Here is a 7001-nt window from a genome sequence, read left to right as displayed (position 1 = left end):
CCAGGGAGCCGCTAGGGTAGCGCCAAAGAGCCGTGGGTTGCTGACCCCCGTACTAGGGGCTGTGAGCCCTAAACTGGGAGAAAGGAGATCCATGGAACATCATCAGAGATATTCATCCAGAGTCCACAGAGAAGATACTGTGGAGGACTCTCAAGCTCGAGGCCTTTGGTAGAGGACCCAAACTTGATGCAAAAAGGCTGCCTGTAGGAGGGTAATTTAAAGTAGGAAGTGCTAAGAAATGCAGCCAAAGGAGATTGTGGGAGAGAGAGCAAGGCTGTCTGATGTTCTCCTGCAGACAGCATGGGACAGCACTGCATGATAAAGTGAAAGGTAGAAGAAAATAGAACCACTGACAAGGTGCAGATCTGGAAGCAGAGATGTGTCGAGTGTCATTGAGAGGATAATATCACCATGCAGCTGTCATTGCAAGGGTGGTAATGTCATCAGGTCAAGCTGTCACTGTTTACAAATGAAGGCGATGAAAAGACAATGTTGCTCCTGAAGCTGAAAGAAACCTTTGCCCCCCAGAACCTGCTGACGTCACACCACAATTGGTTCAGACATTCCAAACTGAACAGAATCACTCTAAAACAGATAATAAAGTGTATGAGGACATATTCATATTGAAATGTTGAAGAAAATGTTGAAATACATTCTATCATTTCCTATTTTAAAATGTCAATGGGTTCTCCTGTTTCCAGACAATAGCCAACCAAAGACTTAATAGATCCTGATAGCTGAGTTAGCAAGAGTTCTGTGTAACTGAATAAGTGAACTAGTCTCTTCTATAGTCCTTTCATAGACTACACACATTTGACTGATATTCCTATCATAGAGTGTGTGCTCTTCTACGTACACATGTAAATAGTAAAAGAAAGTCACTTATTACCCTTGTGATCATAATTTGCTTTATATGTGAATTGATCAGTTGTATGACCTAGACTCAAGATTCATTTATGAGGCAAAATTGTTGAAACAGACCAAAGAGGCCATTGTGAAAACAAGTAGTCTCCTATATCATTTTAATGATTATCAGAAGAAATCTGTTTCAGAGCTCTTTTACCAGGGGCCAGAAATATTCAGAAATAAAAAAAATACTGAACCTGTAAAGCCAGTGATGGGCAGAGATGAAAAAGTTATTGGACCAATGTCCTGTAAAGTTACTGCTGAACTGTTTTTGTTAGTTTTTGTTAGGTACAAAGATGGTTACGGGGGAAAAACTCATTTTGTGAAGCTGATGACAATGCATTGTATATGTGTGGAAGTAACTGAGGCAAATGCTGGTTTCTAACAGGGAACTGTAACTATATTATACTGATCAGTTATTTGATACCCTTTATACTGGATTGTGATTTTAAGAATTTACTGAAATGCATACATGTCTTTTTGCAAGTGTTTCACTGTAATGTAAAAAGGAACAGATGTACTGAAATGTCAAATATCAATATCAAATCTCAAATATCACTGTTTTCCCTTATGTGTGCAAAGCAAGGATAACAAGGGTTTGAGGTGAACTTCAGAAGTTCAACTCTTGTGAGCTGCTGTGAATGCTTCACCCATGTCTCTCCACCCCACTTATCAGGGTCCTGCCTGCCGAAAATAAGGTTAGAAAATATAACAACAGCAAAAGAGCCAGAGATGGTAGAAGTATCACTTAAGTCAAGAGAAAATAAATCTGACATAATCTACCATTCTATATCAGACTGTCTGTTTTTGTAATTCCATTGCTGCACTGCAAAAACATCCCTGCAGAGTACCTTGCCAAAGCAGAACACCGTCTGGCCCCTCGATGGTGTTTGACTTAAAACCAATCACTGCCGAGGCTGTGCCATTGTTGATGTCTCCCCACGCCCACAGCTTCCTCACCCCTCCTTCTGTAAATCCACTGTAGCCTTTCCCTTGGTCCACAGCCTTACTCACAGTGATGGATTACCCCATGACGAGCCACTCTTACACAGGGAGAAAGGATGGGGATCGACCTACTGCAACACTGTTAAACTGGTGATACTGAATATATGCATAGACCATAACACCACCGCAAGGGCTAGCAAAGGGGATCACATTTGCAGCCAACTGCAAAAGGACAGTAAATTTTTGACTTGATTGATGGTATTTATCCTCGCCTATTTTCCAGAGCTTCTCTCGGCTTGAGCATGCTAGGCACCGTGGGGTTAGAAGCTTGTAAATGTACTTTCTCCGTTTCAGGTGGTAATGAGTCATAAGGGGACATGTATGTAGGTTAGGTTGTCCAGTAGGTGGAATTATTTTACTCTAGCATGTCCTACACTCCTTCAGTCTCCCTGGCGGAAGATTTCATGGTCGTCTAATGGCGCCGTCGCCTTTGCTCTCTTCTTTATCGGCCACTGACAACACTTAGGCTGGGGGACACCTGGGATACCTGTTCAGATGCTTGTCCATATGTGCCTCCACTGGCCACCCCAATAAACCAGACTGTAAAAATTAGTTGGGCATAACGGTGGACGCCCAGCATGCATAAAGATCTTATTTGTCTTTGATTCACTGTGAAGATTCTACTATGGTTTGGGACTATAGTTTTTCTGTGGAAGCTACTGTACATTGCATGGACACATCATCCTTTAATTATATAATTTTGTACAAGCAAAATACAACACAATGTCGGCTTGGTATTGTGACTAGCAAGGCTTAGAGGATTTTTTGACTAGTTTGACCTTCTGAGATACTTTATCAGTGATTCCTTAGAGTGATGGAGTGTTGTTGAATCCTTTACTCTTTAAGTTGGACTCAACATCATGTTGTGTATATAAATATGCAGGCAGGAAAACATGCTTTGCTATAGAAGCACTTTGACCCGCATGCAACAGAACCAAGAAAACTGCACAAATGGCCGTTTATCCAAACACTCCTGTGGTAACTGTGGTGTATCAGAAATGGGTGAACTGTTGTTCACTTTAAGTGAGACCAGTGTACCTTCTGAGAAAATGTGAACAGTACCATAAAATCCGATTTCCATCTAAAATATTTTTTCTTCATAGTGCAAAGGCAATTGACCATTTCTAGACACCAGCAGGGGAACTCGATCTCACAGCACTTTCCCAAGGGTGGGTTAAAGCATTTCAGAAGAGACGTTGGAGCAAGGCAGTTTAGGACCAGCTTTAAGTAATGGAAGGATAACATTGGAGCAATGACACCAACGCGCTGTTTAGAAGCCGTGGCCTCATCCCCTGACCTTTTCTTTTATCTCACTTGGGATGATGCAATGTTTGGAGAAACAGTATGGGACATTGTGAGCTCAGACATGTTTAGCTTAGCTCCTCCTTCTATTCCCAGACCAATTTTGAGTTTTGCATAGGCAAGCAAAAATCTTTGGAATATGATTTTTTTTTTTTTTTTGTAGTGGGAAGCTAAATGCTGCAAATATTGTTGCCTTTTCCCCCAACTGTAGAGGTTTTATAGCACTGCTAAAACTTTCACTGAGATTTATGCTTATATTGAAGTAGTAACAAGGGATTTTAAGAATGAAAAACATTGATTAAATCACTATTGTGTCTGCAGTAGTGATATTGCTTTTAGAGGAGCAAAACACATTGTTTGGTCTGGTTTCATGGCCGTGCGGTTTGGTAGAAGTGTTTATTGCACATGATACTGTCCAGCTACACTGCTGTGCTTTCACTTAAACCACCTTCATCCCTACGAGAACTGAGGCTTTCTGAGCTGCTGTCAGGCCAGTGCCATTACCCTAGAGGTGCTGGTCCATTTCTGGCCCAATGGCCAGAAATTCCCAAGGGCCTGGAAGAATAAGTGAAATTCCTTTGCAGACATCTGCTGTAGTTTTACTTGGCGCTCAACTCTGGCTGGACATTCCATCATTGTTATTTCTTTGTTCAACTCTTCAGAGAGAAAATAAAGATATTACAGACACTGTCCTGAGCCATGGGCTAATAACATCCCGCTGGTTCTTGTCTGAATAAAATATATTGCACTAAAGCTCCCTCCCCATGGAATAAATACAATCAGTCTCTTATGTAAAGCGTCTGTAAGTAGTATTTTTAAAAACAGCTTTAGTAACATCTCTTTTGTCTGTACCAATCCAGAAGACAAGACAGAGAACTGGTCTAGGGCTCCTCCTCTGTCAGATTTGCTGTCCTGAAACACTGTGAAGAATAGTACTCATCATCCTCATCGTCTTACCAAAACACAGCGCTTCTCACTGCCCAATCCGAGCCTAAACATTAAACCATTGACCTTTCTCAGTTCTGTCAGATCTCCAATCCGCCTGCTCTCTACAGTGATCATTTATACTCACTTAAGTATATTCCATCTACTGTTCCCTCAAGAGAGACTTTAGTACATGATTTCCATGTCTGAGTGTTCTGTACTGGTATCCCTCATGGAACACTAGGGTGAATTCCAAATGGCTGGACAGATCTGCTGCTGCGTGGTTCCCTATCTGAATGGGATTAGTCATGATCAAGATATTTCATTTGCAAGCTATTGCTTCAATAGTTGAAACTTCATGCCTTTATTGTATTTCTAACTGCTTAGAGATGCAGTCAGCCAAATTACTCCACTCAGAACTGCAATCTGATCCTCACTTGTGGCTCTGGAATGCTATTCATACAATAATTTGCAGCAATCCATAGGTGAATTTGACACGAAAGAGCCAGAAATCTCATCATGGGAAACAACAGAAATAAGTGGCATTTAGGCTTATGGTTTCCCTTTCTGTAGCAATAATTTTTCATGTCAATTACTGGAGAATCCAGCTACCGCAGGTCTCATTACTTTGGCATGGGGAGACCATGACCGCTCAGTGAAGTCCATGAGACGGCAACCTGTAGGTACTCACTCCTAATGGGGCATAACGTTATTGCATGCCAGGTTTGCGGTGTCATGGCGATATTCCATTTTTTACTGTGTGTAACCTAATATAATTGGGTTTGTTTTATAATATGGCAGGTTTTGCAATATGATTAAAGTCTTCCATATTTTCTTGCCAAAATGTCCTTTCGAAATGTCTTGTGACTGGTGTTCGTACCATGCATGACAATTCAAATTCATAAATTGTTCATTCTCATTCGACCAGTGACATCGCTCCCTCCTTAACAGCTAAACTGGAAAACCTCCACACAGAGGTCACACTTCCGGCCTCTAGCTGTCTTGTAGTTGTTTTCAGCAGCAACAACGTGCATTTCGTGTACTTTCTGCTGTAGATTCGGGCTGCTTAGGGCAGTAGGGCAATTCGACCTCTTGGTCAGTCAGATTACGGTTTGCCACAGCTGTCAGTCAGACTATATAGTTTGCCACTGTAGAACTTCCATAGTATTCAGTGTCCGATATTCTCTGGGTATCGACCAACTCTCTCCTCTTTACAAAACTGTCATGTAATGAAGAGGCAGATGTGACTCTGTCTGCTCCCTTTTATAAGAGATAGGTGAATGGAACCAGGCCACACAAATTCTGATTAGATGTTTCCTGACTCACAGAGTCTGCTGCCATCTTTCAGCCTGACCTGTGAAAGGCAGAGCAAAGACAAACGTTAATAATGACAAGGCCTTAACAAAAAAGAGGGAGGTGAGATTCAACGGAGTCAGTGAGCTAGTTATACCTGAAGAGGCACACACGTGTCCTTGGGAACTCTCGAAGCCAAAATGGGTGTATAATCATCCACACAGTGATGGTGTTTGTCATATCAGGCTTTATTACTTAGGTTTATTTATATTATTTGTCCAAGTCTTTTTTATCTTTATTGGCTGGTACAATGTTGCATCAAAACACACTCTTGAATAAAAAGACTGTATTCCACTTCATTCAAGAAGTACTAAATTGTTTATTTTGAAAGCTAAAAAAACTGTGATATCAGAGCAGTGCATGAAGCCATACATATCCATCATCAGCAACAACAAAATGTGTGTTTCCTTTCAGTGTTTTAAAAGGTATTATTTTGGCTCATCGTGGTTTTGATTAGACTAAGGACTGCAACGATAACTGAGCACTTAGGTAAAATTGAATGTAATACTAACAACCCTCTTTTCATTACTGTATTAAAGTTTTCACGTATGGCCAATAGAGGGCACTATAGCTCCACTGGAGAGGCTCAGCTGGTATCGTCAGACTAATGATAAATCGCAGAGGGGAAATGTGTCTTAGCACGTCCCGCACAGGAAAGGGGGAATTAGAAAGAGTAATTAAAACGTATTGACACCATATGTGCTCCGCCCCTCCCTGCCGCCCGCCTCTGCGAAGGTGTTTAACCCGTAATTACAGACAGACTGCCTCCAGGCTGATTATATAACCGCACACAGGCGCAACACACAGCGCATGTACGCGCGCACGCATACGTAAGGCAGTGGGCACCGGCACGCAGCTTGGCTTCGAGGAGCTGCTCACGGCGCGAACGAGTGTGTCATTTGCGTCCGTGCCTGTTCTTGATTTTGTTCGGGCTTGAAAAACTTCTCCGTCCAAGAAAACAGCCCATTCTCGCCCACGCACGTGCCTTGTTTGCTTGCTCTTCGCGCTCTTTCGGTGGCTGCATCAGGATATCGCCTGTTTTTTGACCTCACATGTTTTGCTTTAATCCCAGGCATATCATATGTGTCCAGGTCCACCTTCACCACACACACAGCACACGCGCGCGCGCACACACACACACACACACACACACACACACACCTGTTTCTCATACAGCATGGTGGATATGCAACATTACGTGTAGATGGGCCACTGTATATTTACTTGCCTCAGTCTATTTCAAATATTTATCAATCAGAGTCTTAATTTGGGAGTTGTATAAGTAACAACACAGACTTTTACTTTTTCATGTGATTCACTTCAATATAATAGTTTTAATTGATTAATCTAAAAGATGTCTGCATGGAAATGCATGAGAAGAGAATAATAGCAATATTAACCAGGTCCATGCCAGTTATAGTGATGTAATGATCATATGTGGACATGTACTAAACACTGTGAATATTGTAGTTAAAGTAAGTGGAGCAAAACATTTTAATAAAAAATACAGA

The sequence above is a fragment of the Brachyhypopomus gauderio genome, unplaced genomic scaffold, assembly GCF_052324685.1.
Source record: "Brachyhypopomus gauderio isolate BG-103 unplaced genomic scaffold, BGAUD_0.2 sc57, whole genome shotgun sequence".
Taxonomy (NCBI): domain Eukaryota; kingdom Metazoa; phylum Chordata; class Actinopteri; order Gymnotiformes; family Hypopomidae; genus Brachyhypopomus; species Brachyhypopomus gauderio.
Note: the sequence above shows the minus strand (reverse complement) of the source record.